Source organism: Dasypus novemcinctus, chromosome 31, assembly GCF_030445035.2.
Source record: "Dasypus novemcinctus isolate mDasNov1 chromosome 31, mDasNov1.1.hap2, whole genome shotgun sequence".
Taxonomy (NCBI): domain Eukaryota; kingdom Metazoa; phylum Chordata; class Mammalia; order Cingulata; family Dasypodidae; genus Dasypus; species Dasypus novemcinctus.
In genome coordinates, this window is record NC_080703.1 from 21,771,523 (window position 1) to 21,786,577 (window position 15,055).

Genomic DNA, 15,055 nt, shown 5'->3' on the forward strand with positions numbered 1-15,055 from the left:
AAAATAAAGCAAGAAAAAAATAATAAAGTTAAAGAGTACTCTCCTATAAATTTTTTTTTTTTAAAGTATACATGGGGCCTGGGTCCACAAGACTGGATTTAAGACTCCAGATAGAATCTTAATCACAAGTCACTAATCTCAGCAAGTCACTCTGAGTCTCAGTTTCCTCCTCTTTACAACTGGTACATATCTGTCTGTCTCAGAAAGCTATTGTGTAACAAGGAAGTATAATGTTTTTGAAAGTGTGTGGTGACATGGGTTGTTTATCTTCTTGAGATTCTGTAGGGACCATAAATCACAATATCTCCCAGTCTCTCTGTCTGTGGCCCCAGAAGTGGGTAGATGAACCAGACTGTGCCAATTAGACTGCCCTGTTTCTTTCACTTGGTGATGTGTTTAGGAAGGAAAAACTCACTGGGGCTCTTTTTTTTTCCAGAAATACCTGGGAAGGCTGCCATGGTCTGTAGCTGTGCTGTCCACCATGGTAGCCACTAGCGACTTTTGGCTATTAAGCTGTTGCAATGTGTCTAGTGCAACTGAGGAACTGAATCTTAAATCTAAATCTAAATTTAAAATTAAATAACCATATGCGGCCACCATACTTAAGAGGCTACTCAAGAGTTCCCATTCAATACTTTACATATTTTGTTATTTTTTCTTTGCTGGTTTCCTATAAATGCTTTTAGAGACTTCTTTTTATATGCCTTGCTCAGACAACACTTTAAATACTTGTTCTGTGAAGATTTTAAAGAGTTCAGTTGTGAAATCATCTTGTCTTGATCGTATTTTTTAACCTCCTGAATATATTCTCTAATTATTGATCTGATTACATTTCTTTTTTCTCCTTTTTTATTTTATTATTTTTTAATAAATAGTCATTTTTTATTATTGATGTTTTCTGAGGAACCATCCATTTCTTAGACTGACCAATTTATTCTCATGACTGGGAAGAATACTTCCTGATACTTCTTTCCATTTCCTTATATCTGTGATGATTTCTGCCTTTTTAGTCTTCATTCTCTAAACTGTTTTAGCCTTTTTTTTGATCTAATGACCATTCTTATTGCTTTGTTTTCCTATAATTAACTGTGCTTTTAAAATTATATTTATTGTCATTATTTTGTTTACAAATAAGTCAACATATGCTTTTACATTGATTAATTCCTTTCTCCTTGGTATCTTCTTTTGTACTTTAAACAAATGTGGATTTAGTATTTTATGGATTTTCTTTCTGCTTGCTCAGTTATTCAAATGTTTGGGTTAATAAATATTCTCTTAGGCTGACTTTAGGATTCTTTTGTGGGTTTGGATATATACCACTTACATTAAAATTATGGAAATTCACTTCTTTTACGACTCAAGAGATTTCAGGAGATACTTTTAATTGCATGAGAGTATTTTAGTTTATTTGTTATTATTTTTGCCACTAATTTTCAAGAAGATTGTATTATATTAAATATACTTTTTGGAAATTTGTCATGATAATTTTGTGTCTTAAGATTTAGTCATTTTGGCATTAAGTGTGTTTTAAAAGTATAAATATTCTGTTTGAAATATTAATTAAAGCCTCTTTACATATTTAATATTTTCATCTGCCATTGGCTAAAAAGTATTTAGCTTTTCCTTTTCCTTTAATTTCATACAGTTTTTGATATTTATCTTGATGCCCAGTGATTTGATCTATTAAAGATCTCTGACTGTTACATATTTCTGTAGATTACATATTTTATAATTATAAGGCATATCTCATGTGTCACACACTATGGATTTGGTCTTTAATTAAACTCTAAAATTATACTAATGCCAGGACCCCTGCTTAATATTTGTTTGCCTTTGCCTCGTGTGTCTTTGCCAATACTTATTATTTTCAATAATAGTGCATCGCTTTCTTTGCTATGTATCTCCTTTACAAAACAAAGAATAACTTATAAGAATCTTTTTTCCATTGGCTTTGCCAATTTTTCCAGTTTATATTTTTATTATTAGAATTAATTTTGCTATTCCCTTTATAGTATATCTTCACCTATACATATTTGTTATATTTACTATATTGTCTATGCTTTTTTTTTTCTTTCCCCTTTTAGTCACTTGGAATGTATACAGTCAAAATTTTAGTTTGTTCTTGGTTACCTTTACATTTTAAAATAATACACTAAAATCTCTTTTTCTTAATTGAACAACTTTGTAATTTTAATAATCGCCTACTATGAAAGGTAAGGAAAGCTGTCCTCTGATTCACCTGTTCCTTGATGTTGGAAATGGCAATGAGAGGAGGGACGGTCGTGGATGAATTTTACGTATGAATCATTATGGTGCTGATACTAGTTGGCAGCAATTGCTTTTCTGCTCCACTAAGAGCCTCCGGTGTTACTAATATGTCATTTTGACCTGACTTGTGATGAAATCAACAGTGGCAAATTAGTGAAACCGTGGCTCTGAGATGTAAACACAGAAATTAAAGATAAGGCGACCCTATATACCAGTTTGTTTGGGGCACTCCTGGACTTTCACTTGTCCAAGAGTAATTATTAATAGTTTTGCCTTCCACTCTCAAAAATGTATATTCTGTGCAAAAAAAAATTGCTTGATATTGTCATTTTACTATGTTCAGTATGTTTAGTAAGCTCAATAAGAGCTTGGGTAAAATTACTGATACAATTCCAAGAACTGAAATGCAAAATTGCCTCTCCAGAAATTTACACCATACACTCAGGGTAAATATGGAGAAGCAAAGTTCCATGGTGATGTCCACTTACTACTTAAAGAGCTTTCATCCTGTTTTATACACTCTTAGATGGATACTCAAAAGTCATTTCTAAACACATTTTCCTATAGTTCTCTTACTAGACAATGGACAATCTAGGAAAGCTTTCAATCTCCCTCTCACCTAGGCATGCACATATAACCCATTCTTGGTCACTAAGATGTAAGGGATGGTTTTTTGGGAATATTTTATTTTCTGACAGCAGAAGAAAGAATCATGTGATGCTTCACTTTCACTATCCTAGCCTCTGTCCTGATTCTGGCCTTTGTGATCCTAAGATTTTGATGCCTAGAATTGTGGAAGTCATCTTAAGACAATGAGGACCTATTGGCACCAATAATTAAAATATATATGGTGGAGAAGGATGGCGGAGAAGCTGAATGAAGGCCTCTTGGCATAGTACTTAGAGCTATTCAATAACCACTTTTCCAAACATGGACCTCTCCATCTCTTATGAAAAATGATTTAATTCTTTTGTTCCTCCTGTTTATATTTAATTGTGTGTTGTGTTACTTGTGAAAGTAACGTGTCTGAAAGTGTTTTATAGGAATGACACAGAATAATATAGCACGGGTCTGTGGTATAGCTATGCCTTAAATTTTAGCAACTCTGTTTAAAAGAAATAGTTGGAAAACGCAATAGAATTATGATTTACTGTATATCTTATTTTATGGCCTGTGCTCTAGGATAAAGCTGTCTCTTTTTGTCTATTTTTTCATCTGTTTAATACAATTCTTAACTATTCACAGCAGAGGCACACTGACAGTGAGGAACATCTGAACTATATACTATCAATTTCAGAAGTGGATAGAGTGGGAAGAGAAATTTAATTGGTCAAGCTGAGACTCATAAGTAATCAGTAGAGAGTGAAGTGAAGAATACCTGGCTAAAGAAACAAATGTATTATAATTAGACCAATTATCCTAGTTATAGTTCATCAGCTTGTAGTGATAAAGGTTCTTAATGAGCTTTGTCACTGATGGCATTACATTCTAATCTTAATCCCTTTTAGGGTTATTAGCTTTAATGCTACTTGCACAGAAGTAAGTTAATTTATACTAAAATTAAATTGAAAAATAACATGTAATGGTTGTTGCCTATGAACAATAACTTATAAAGTTGGTCTCTTGCTGACAAAACTTACTGAGGACAGTGAAGAAATGTCAAGGCAATTTGAACAGGTGGAAGGAATTCAGAACAAGAGAGAATCATTCCTTAAAGGAAATATTCATAAATAGGCTTGAAGCGCATCACTTGATTTATAGTTAATAGCACTTAATGAAGTTGTGGATGGCTACTTTACTTTTAAGTGTCAGCACACAATGTTCTGTCTGCTATCGAGAAAAATCCTTTAAAAATTAACTTTTGAAGAAATGACACTCAATATAATTTCTCTTATAATCAGACACGCAGTACTTAGAAATCAGCACAAATTTGTCAATAGAAACTTGAATTATGATCTCTATAAGAACTCAAAAGTGTCCTTCATCTGAGCCTCAGAACGCAGAAAATGATTAGAGTGATTTTTTTCTAAATTATCACAAGAATGGAATATAACTAGTGCCAGTCTAGGCTCACAAATTAGAAGTTAATTCATTATATATAATGGATAATTTAGGACATTAGTGCATATAGAACCAAAGGTGAGAATGTTTGCTAAAGGGTGGAAGTATTCTTAGAAATATACTTGACTGATCATCTATGATTTTATTCATTCATCAATATTTATTAAACCACTACATTGTGTGTAGATTTAACAAACTATAGTTTAATAGCACAGTGTTTTAATATGTACTCATAGCAGGTGACCTTAACATGGTCTCAATCCATTCTGAATATTTTACCACTATATATCATGACAGCCATTGTTTATTTTTTGCTTCTTTTTTGTTTCTTTCTTTGTATAGACACATTTTCTACTATAGATTATTGAATTTTCCAGTTAGTTATAGTACCCCAAGACCTTCTTTTATGAATAAATGTTGAAAATTATCAAATGATTTTTGTGCATCTATCGAGATGATCATGTGCCTTTTCTTTTTCAAGTGCCCATTTTAAACACCTCTACTGACCTATCATGTATGTACAATAAACTTGACATATTGAAAGTGCAACAGTTTATTAGTTTTTTTCATAACTCTACATACATCATTGAAACCCATTCATAATGATGAATATAGCCATCATCCCCATAAGTTTTATTGTACCCCTTTTGTCATCTGACATAAATAAAAAGACATATATACTAGATGTGAGCAATATGATGAAATGTAATTGACATAGAAGTCATCACACCCAAGAACTGCAGAGTACACATTTTTCAAGGGCATATAAAATACTTATAAAAATTAACAATATGCTGGACCATAAAGCAAGTTTCATCAAGTTTTTAATGGTTGATATCATACTAAGATGTTCCCACATGAAAATGGAACTAAACATTGATATAAAGTAGAAAAATATAAAATTCAGAAATAATTGGAAATTAAGCAATACATTTTCAAATAACAAATTGATCAATGATTACCTAACAGTAGATATTAAACAATATTTTTACATTGACCTTAGTGACAAAGATTTCCTACATAGGAAAAATTTAGAAATTAGCTAATGATTGCTTAGAGGGAAATGTATAGCTTTAAATGCATTTATTAGAAGAGAAGGATGGTTAAAAATCAATTATCTAAGGAAATTAGAAACAAAACATCTAATTAAAATAAAAATAAACACAATGAAGAAAATAATATAGAGCAGAAATGAATAAAATATATAACTTGAGAAACCACCACCAAAGCTAAACGATTATGCTTTAAAATACTACTAAAAGTCATAAAACCCTGGCAAGAAAGATTAAGCAAAATGTTACTGATATCAAGAAGAAGAATGAAGCCATAAATACGGAGTTTAGTAACATAAGGAAAGTATATATATATTATGAAACATGACTATGCTTTGGAAATTGCCATGAAATAGACAATTCCAAGAACTGACTTAAGAGATGTAAATATCAAATTATCCTACAATTGGAAGCAGACTTGGCCAGTGGTTAGGGCGTCCATCTACCATGTGGGAGGTCCACAGTTCAAACCCCGGTCCTCCTTGACCCTTGTGGAGCTGGCCACATGCAGTGCCCACAAGGAGTGCCCTGCCACGCAGGGGTGTCTCCCCACCCCACGTAGGGAAGCCCACATGCAAGGAGTGCGCCCTCTCAAGGAGAGCCGCCCAGCGCAAAAGGAAGTGCAACCTGCCCAGGAATGGTGCCCCACACATGGAGAGCTGACACAACAAGATGACGCAACAAAAAGAAACACAGTTTCCCACGCAGCTGACAACAACAGAAGTGGACAAAGAAGAACACACAGCAAATAGACACAGAGAGCAGACAACTAGGGTGGGGAGGGGGGAAGGGAGAGAAATAAAATAAATAAATAAATCTTTAAAAAAATTATCCTATAATTATATAATATTTGAATTCACATTTAAGTAATTTCAACATAGATATCTCCATGCTTGATGACTTCAGTGGTGAATTCTACCAAACTTATATACAAGGTCTTTCAGAACAGAGCAAACAGAACTCTCCTCATGTGACCGTATAAGGCCACCAGAAGCCTGACACTCAAAACCTCATGAGGTCCAGAGTCTTCTCAGCTGAGCACTCAGTGGTCAATTGCCCTTGCTCTTGCAGGGTGTGCTCCTTTCGCTGGTGGTTTCACCCGCCACTGTAGGCCAATAGTCCAATATGGAACATGGGTTTACTCCATTGGAACCCCTGCTTCTCAACTGCAATTTGAAGTACTGCTTTTTGATTCTGAACCAGCCTTTGGACAAGTGTTTTCATCATCTTTGGAGCAAAGCTATTTTAAAAGTCTGTGCTGATGGAGGTACCACCCACTTACATGATATCACCAAAGGAGAGTAGGAAAACTTTTTGCCCGAATTAATCAATGGAGATTTTGATTCGATTAAGCCTGAAGTCAGAGAGTAAAGGATGTGGGCTGATTTCAACTCCTGATGAAAACTACACTGACTTTACCAAGTGCCTTCTAGAGCTCTAAATGAAGAGAGAAGAAACAAAACCTTGAGGTTGATCTGATTGTGACACTTGGAGGACTTGGAGGACATGTTGACCAGATGAGGACATCTGTGTGCACCCTGTTTCATGCAACTGATATCACTCCTTTGCCAGTTATAATAATTCAAGGCGAATCTCTCATCTACCTGCTCCAACCAGGAAAGCACAAATTACATAATAATATGGGGGTGGAAGTTAGTGGTGTGGCCTTGCTCCCATTGGCCAGCATTGTAATCATGTTACCACAACAAGCCTATGTATTATTGGTCAGTACTTCTGATACCTATGATGGAGCTGGGGTAGTGACTGGAAACTGATCAGCTCTCCTCTGGGCCATGGCATCAAAAACTAACCTACTGACTGACATCCATGAGGTAAATCCTACTTCATCACCAGTGATTTTACCGCTCAGTGAGAACAGTTCACCTGGCTTTACCAGAATCTGTGCTTCCCTTGGAAGTCCACTCATTTTAAAGATGTTTAGATATTCCAGGTAACATCATAAATGACAGATCTGAATTTTACTGTGATAGGCAAAAATCGTTATTTGTTTGGAAAGTAAATAAGCTCTGTTCCTTTTAGTTGGAAACTAATGTGAATCGTTCCTTTTAAAATTCAGTTCTGATTAATCTCGCGCTATCAAGCTTTCCTTTTTTTTTTTCCTAGAAAATTATTTTTAATTTTGGAAATGATAAAACTCCTTTGGAGTCTAGCACATTATTCACCCCTGCTGCCAATCCATACTTTTAACAAGGGTTGCTTCTGAATGTCATTTTTTAAAATATATTTTTATTTATTTTTAAAAGATACATAGATCATGCAAAATGTGACCTTAAAAAAATATAGGAGGTTCCCATATGCCCCACTCTCCACACCCCCCCCCCCCCACTTTTCCCACATCAACAACTTCTTTCATTTGTGTGGTACATTCATTGCATTTAATGAATACATTTGGAACACTGCTACATAGCCTGGATTATAGTTTACACTGCGGTTTACCCTCTCTCCCAGTCCATTCAGTAGGTATAATTTATATCACCTTTTACTGAAAAAAAAATTCCTTCTAGTTTGGGGTGTTAAAACTAGATAGGGTTCCCTGAACCCCTTTCCTCATCTGTAAAATGGGAAGAGTGCCTGAGGTTCCTCCCCTTAAATTGTAAATATGGCACTTTACCTTTGTAAGGCAGATAAGGCACATGAGTACTGACATAGCCAGATTAAACAGCCTAGTCCACTGCATAGTGTGGCAGTTTGATATTAATGAATTCCCCAAAGAAATATGGATTATGTTTTTAAACAGATCGGTTCCTCTGGACTAGATTGTATTGAATTCAGAGGTTTCGCTTTTACTTGATGAAATAACAATTGAGGCTATGATTGGGCCATGTCAGTAGGGACCAAGAGGGCAGGGACTCTAAGAGAAAACTACATGGCAGAGCAGAGGAGTAGGTGAGTTTTGATCTTACAGCCTACAGCCAGGGAAGTAAACACATGGAGAAGCAGAAGGGGAGGCCACAGGAAGGGAGATGAGCCATTGCTGGAGAGTCTACAGCCGGCCTTGTGGAGAGAGCAGGGCAGTTGAGCCTGGAGAGGAACGAGCCCTGGGAAGAGAGGAGCCCAGGAAGCCTGAACCCTTGCAGACATCAGCAGCCATCTTGCTCTAACACATGGCAACAGACTCTGGTGAGGGAAGTAACTTATGATTTATGGCCTGGTAACTGTAAGCTTCTATCCCAAATAAACACCCTTTATAAAAGCCAACAGATTTCTGGTATTTCACATCAGCACCCGTTTTGGTGGACTAATACAGATGTATTCACGTTTCTTTTATAATAGAATCCTCTACATTAGACTTTACCCTTTCCTATATAGATACTAAGCCAAATGTTGCCATGCAAGCAATTATTTAAATACGGATCTGGCCAACATGCTTTATGTACACACAATCCCTGTGTTGCTTTAAAGAAAAGAGACCAGCAGCTGTTTTTTTCTTGATGCTAACAACTTGGATTATGAAAGGACAGTGTGAGGCTTAGATCATAAATAGAAAATGAAAAGGGGATCAATAGAGCTAGCATGCAATTCTCAGCAGTTTCTCATTAGAAAAAAAGTAATTATTTTATGCAAATACATGTGAGATTGAAATCTGGATATTAAATAAAAATAATTTCTTTCACAGACATAGAAGCAAAATAATATGATCATCTCAGTGATTGATAAAGTTTATCAGCAATTTGAAAAAGAAAACCTAGAATAAAAAATATTTCCTTAATCTGGTAAAGAATAGCTATCAATGACCTACACAAACATGCTTTTTAATAGTTTGTTAACTACTGGACTAGAAATCCTTGCCAATAGAATGAGACAAGGAGGATAATTAAAAGATATAGGGGATGCTGGGAGAAGATGGTGGCTGCGTGAGCTTGCCTGGTAGTGTCTCTGCAGGGGGCGGCTGGGCAGCGTTGAAGGCTCTTTGGGACCGCGCTGTTTCGGGGATTTTTGCTGGTTGGAAGGTGTCTGGACGTCAATTCGGTGGGAAGTGAACTTAACCAACAACAAGAAACTAGAATAAGAAGAAAAAAGTGACAAAGAGAAGATATAACACCGATGCAAAAATAACAGCTAATTAACCTCCAAGAGCAGACAAAGAAGCTAAGGAACTGATTAAATCCGTCAAGATAAAGAGATGACCAGAAAGCAACAAAAATCTACAAACCAAACCAGTAATCAGGAAAACATGGCTGAATCCAATCAACAAACCAATAATCACGAAGGGGAGCAAAACTTGGCACAAGCAATGAAAGATCTCAGAACATTTATCACCGACAAATTTGACGAAGTAATGAAAGAGGTTAACAACATGAAGACATCACTTGGAGGGGAAATTGCAGACATACGAAAAAACATGATAGATATGATGGGAATGAACACCACAGTTCAAGAAATCAAAAATACACTAGCAGCAAATATCAGCAGACTAGAAGAGACAGAGCAGAGAATTAGTGATGTGGAAGACAGTACTTCAGAAATCAAACAGATAGTAGAAGGGGTCAATAAGAAGATAGAAAAAATCCAATTAGGATTTAGGGACCTGAATGACAATGCAAAACGCTCAAACATACGTATTATAGGCATTCCAGAAGGTGAAGAGAAGGGAAAGGGGTCAGAAGGAGTGCTGCAGGAAATAATGGCTGAAAACTTCCCAAATCTACTGAAAGAGACAGATGTACATATCCAAGAAGCACAGCGCACTCCACAAGTCATAAACCCCAACAGGCCCACCCCAAGACATATACTTGTCAAATTATCCAAGGCTCAAGACAAAGAGAAAATCCTAAAAGCAGCAAGAGAAAAGAAAACCATCACATACAAGGGAAGCTCAATTAGATTAAGTGCTGATTTCTCTTCTGAAACCATGGAGGCAAGAAGGCAGTGGTATGATATAGTCAAGGTACTAAAGGAAAGAAATTTCCAACCAAGAATACTCTATCCAGCTAAATTAGCATTCAAACATGATGGAGAGTTCAAAATATTCACAGACAAACAGAAACTGAAAGAGTATACCAACAAGAAACCTCCCCTTCAAGAAATTCTAAAGGGAGTTCTACAGGAAGAAAGAAGAAAACAGGAAAGGCAGAGTTGGAGGAGAGTATAAGACCAACAACAATAACAAAAAAGACAAAAAAAAAATATACAAACAAAATATGACAAACACAAATCCAATCAAAATATGGCTAACACAAATAATTCCTTGATAGTAATAACACTGAATGTCAACGGATTAAACTCACCTATCAAAAGATTCAGACTGGGACATTGGATAAGGAAATATGACCCATCCATATGCTGTCTACAAGAGACACATCTTAGACCCAGAGACGCATGGAGATTGAAAGTGAATGGCTGGAAAACAATCATACAAGCTAACAATAACCAAAAAAAGGCAGGAGTAGCTATATTAATATCAGACAAAATAGACTTTAAATGTGAAACAATTGTGAGAGACAAAGAAGGATACTACATTTTAGTGAAAGGGAAAATCTGGCAAGAAGATCGAACAATCATAAATATCTATGCCCCTAACAAGGGTGCCTCTAAATACGTCAGGCAAACGCTGGAAAAACTAAGTGAAAGAATAGATACATCTACAATTATAGTGGGGGATTTTAATACACCACTATCAACTCTGGACAGAACATCTCAAAAGAGAATCACCAAAGAAACAAAACATCTGAATAGCATATTAGAGGAGCTGGATCTAATAGATATATATAGATCGCTACACCCAAACACAGCAGGATATACATTTTTCTCAAGCGCACATGGATCATTCTCCAAGATAGATCATATGCTAGGCCACAAAGAAAGGCTGAACGAATTCAGAAAGATTGAAATCATACAAAACATTATCTCTGACCACAGTGGAGTCAAGCTGGAGATTTGCAAGGGACAGAAGCCCAGATTTCACCCCACAATTTGGAAATTAAACAGCACACTCTTAGAAAAACAGTGGGTCAAAGAGGAAATCTCAAAAGAAATCAATGACTACCTTGAAACAAATGATAATGATAACACAACATACCAAAATTTATGGGATACAGCAAAAGCAGTACTGAGAGGGAAGTTTATAGCCATAAATTCATATATCAAAAAAGAAGAAAGAGCAAAAATTGAAGAACTAACTGCACATTTGAAGGAATTAGAAAAACAACAACAAAGTGACCCAACAGGAAGAAGAAGGAAGGAAATAACAAAGATAAGAGCAGAACTAAATGAAATAGAAAATAAGAAAGCACTTGAACAGATAAACAAGACCAAGAGCTGGTTTTTTGAGAAGATTAACAAAATTGACAAACCTTTAGCAACACTAACAAAGAAAAAAAGAGAGAAGATGCAAATACACAAAATAAGAAATGAGAAACGCGATATCACCACTGACCCCACAGAAATAAAGACTATCATAAGAGGATATTTTGAAAAACTATATTCCAACAAAAATGACAATCTAGAGGAAATGGACAAATTCCTAGAAACACATAAGCAGCCCATATTGACGAAAGAAGAAATTGATGATCTTAACAAACCAATCACAAGCAGAGAGATAGAATCAATTATTAAAAATCTCCCAACTAAGAAGAGCCCAGGGCCAGATGGCTTCACAAGTGAATTCTACAAAACATTCCGGAAAGAACTGACACCAATCCTGCTGAAACTATTCCAAAAAATCGAAACAGAAAGAACATTACCCAACTCCTTCTATGATGCCAACATTACCCTAGTACCAAAGCCAAACAAAGACATCACAAGAAAGGAAAATTACAGACCAATTTCTCTAATGAATCTAGACGCAAAAATACTTAACAAAATACTTGCTAATCGTATTCAACAACACATTAAACGTATTATACACCACGACCAAGTGGGATTCATCCCAGGTATGCAAGGATGGTTTAACATAAGAAAATCAATCAACGTAATACACCATATAAACAGATTGAAGGAAAAAAATCACATGATTATATCTATTGATGCAGAAAAAGCATTTGACAAAATACAGCACCCTTTCTTGATAAAAACACTCCAAAAGATTGGAATACAAGGGAATTTTTTGAACATGATAAAGACTATATATGAAAAACCTAAAGCCAATATTGTTTACAATGGAGAAATCCTAGACTCCTTCCCTCTAAACTCAGGAACAAGACAAGGATGCCCACTGTCTCCACTCCTATTTAACATTGTCTTAGAAGTACTTGCTCGAGCACTGAGGCAAGAACCAGAAATAAAAGGCATTCAAATTGGAAAGGAAGAAGTCAAAATTTCATTATTTGCAGATGACATGATCCTATACATAGAAAACCCTGAGAGATCTACAACGAAGATTCTAGAACTCATAAATGAGTTTAGTAAAGTCGCAGGTTATAAGATCAATGCGCAAAAATCAGTAGCATTTCTGTACACTAATAATGAGCAAGATCAGGAGGAAATCAAGAAACAAATACCATTCACAATAGTAAATAAAAAAATCAAATACTTAGGAATAAATCTAACTAAAGAGGTAAAGAACTTATACACCGAGAACTATACAAGATTGTTCAAGGAAATCAAAGAAGACCTAAATAAATGGAAGACTATTCCTTGTTCATGGATAGGAAGACTGAATATTATTAAGATGTCTATCCTACCAAAACTGATCTACACATTCAATGCAATCCCAATAAAAATCAATGCAGCCTTCTTTAAGGAACTAGAAAAACTAACTATGAAATTTATTTGGAAAGGAAAGAGACCCCGAATAGCCAAAGACATACTTAAAAAGAAAAACGAAATTGGAGGAATCACACTACCTGACTTCAAAACATACTACAAAGCTACGGTGGTGAAAACAGCATGGTATTGGCATAAGGAGAGACACATAGACCAATGGAATCGAATTGAAAGCTCTGAAATAGAACCTCACATATACAGCCACATAATATTCGATAAAGCCACCAAACCCTCTCAACTGGGAGAGAGTGGCCTATTCAACAAATGGTGTCTGGAGAACTGGATAGCCATATGTAGAAGAATGAAAGAGGATTACCATCTTACACCTTATACAAAGATCAACTCAAGATGGATCAAAGACCTAAATATAAGAGCCAAGACCATAAAAACCTTAGAAAGCAGTGTAGGGAAACATCTACAGGACCTTGTAATAGGAAATGGATTTATGAATATCTCACCAAAAGCACGAGCAGCAAAAGAACTAATAGATAAATGGGACTACCTCAAAATAAAAGCCTTCTGCACCTCAAAGGAGTTTGTCAAGAAAGTAAAAAGGGAGCCCACACAGTGGGAGAAAATATTTGGCAATCATATATCTGATAAGAAACTTATAACGTGCATATATAAAGAACTTCTATATCTTGAAAATAAAAAGATAAACAACCCATTCAAAAAATGGGAAAAAGACTTAAACAGACACTTCTCCGAAGAAGAAATACAAATGGCAAAAAAGCACATGAAAAAATGTTCCAAATCTCTAGCTATCAGGGAAATGCAAATCAAAACTACAATGAGATACCATCTTACACCCATAAGATTGGCAGCTATGAAAAAAACAGAAGAATACAAGTGCTGGAGAGGATGTGAAGGAAGGGGAACACTCATCCACTGCTGGTGGGAATGCAGAAGGATCCAACCGTTCTGGAGGACAGTATGGCGTTTTCTCAAAAAACTAGCCATAGATTTGCCATATGACCCAGCAATACCACTGCTGGGTATATACCCAGCAGAACTGAAAACAAGGACACAAACAGATATATGTACACCAATGTTCATAGCAGCATTGTTCACTATTGCCAAAAGTTGGAATCAACCCAAATGCCCATCAACAGATGAGTGGATCAATAAAATGTGGTATATACACACAATGGAATACTACTCGGCTGTAAGAACAAACACACTACAAACACATGTGATAACATGGATGAATCTTGAGAATCTTATGTTGAGTGAAGCAACCCAGACATTGAAGGACAAATACTACATGACCTCAATGATATGAAATAAACAAGCTGCCTTAGATAGCAAGAGACTGAACGATAGGCTTACAGGAAATCGGAGGGTGGAGGAAGGATATGAGCCGATGTCTGCAGGGGTGGAATTTAAGACGAGATGGTGGTAAGTATGAACACAAAGAAGAGATAAAAGGGGGGCAAGGGGTTGCCTTTGGTTGGGGCTTTGCGGGTTTGAGGGTGGCTGGGGAGGGACGGATGGGTGACATTGCCCAAAAGTGGGGGGAGGGAGGGGTAGCATACGAACACAGGAGAGGGTTAGGTGTTGGTGGAGAGTAAAATGCCGAGAAAATCATATCAAAATATAATAAAGAGGGTTACCTGTTTAGAATGCTCGGAGGGGAGGGTCTGATGCAGGACGGGCTCCTGGGGAATGTCTAAATGCTCATTCTGCCAGAGTGGGTGTCACTATGGGGTAGAAACCCAAGTAGTGAGAGTGGGGGTGGACCCACATCCTGGGGAGGACTGATGCCACCAAATAGAGGGAACTGTATCCCTCGAGAGAAAGGGTGGCTCCCAGGGCATTGGGGCAGTTGAGCAAGTTAGGCCCTGAACACTATTCCATCTATCTCTGGAAGTGGCTCCTCAGGAAACGGAGGTTGGCTGTCACTGTGGGCACCAAGGTGGAAGGGAAAATGGACGTTAAATGTGTGGAAC

The 15,055-nt window shown here is 36.3% G+C and overlaps 1 pseudogene; it reads left to right on the forward strand.

The window, feature by feature from the left end:
- Nucleotides 1-6,506: 6,506 nt before the first annotated feature.
- Nucleotides 6,507-7,156, forward strand: LOC101437663 (thiamine pyrophosphokinase 1 pseudogene; annotated as a pseudogene).
- Nucleotides 7,157-15,055: the final 7,899 nt, after the last annotated feature.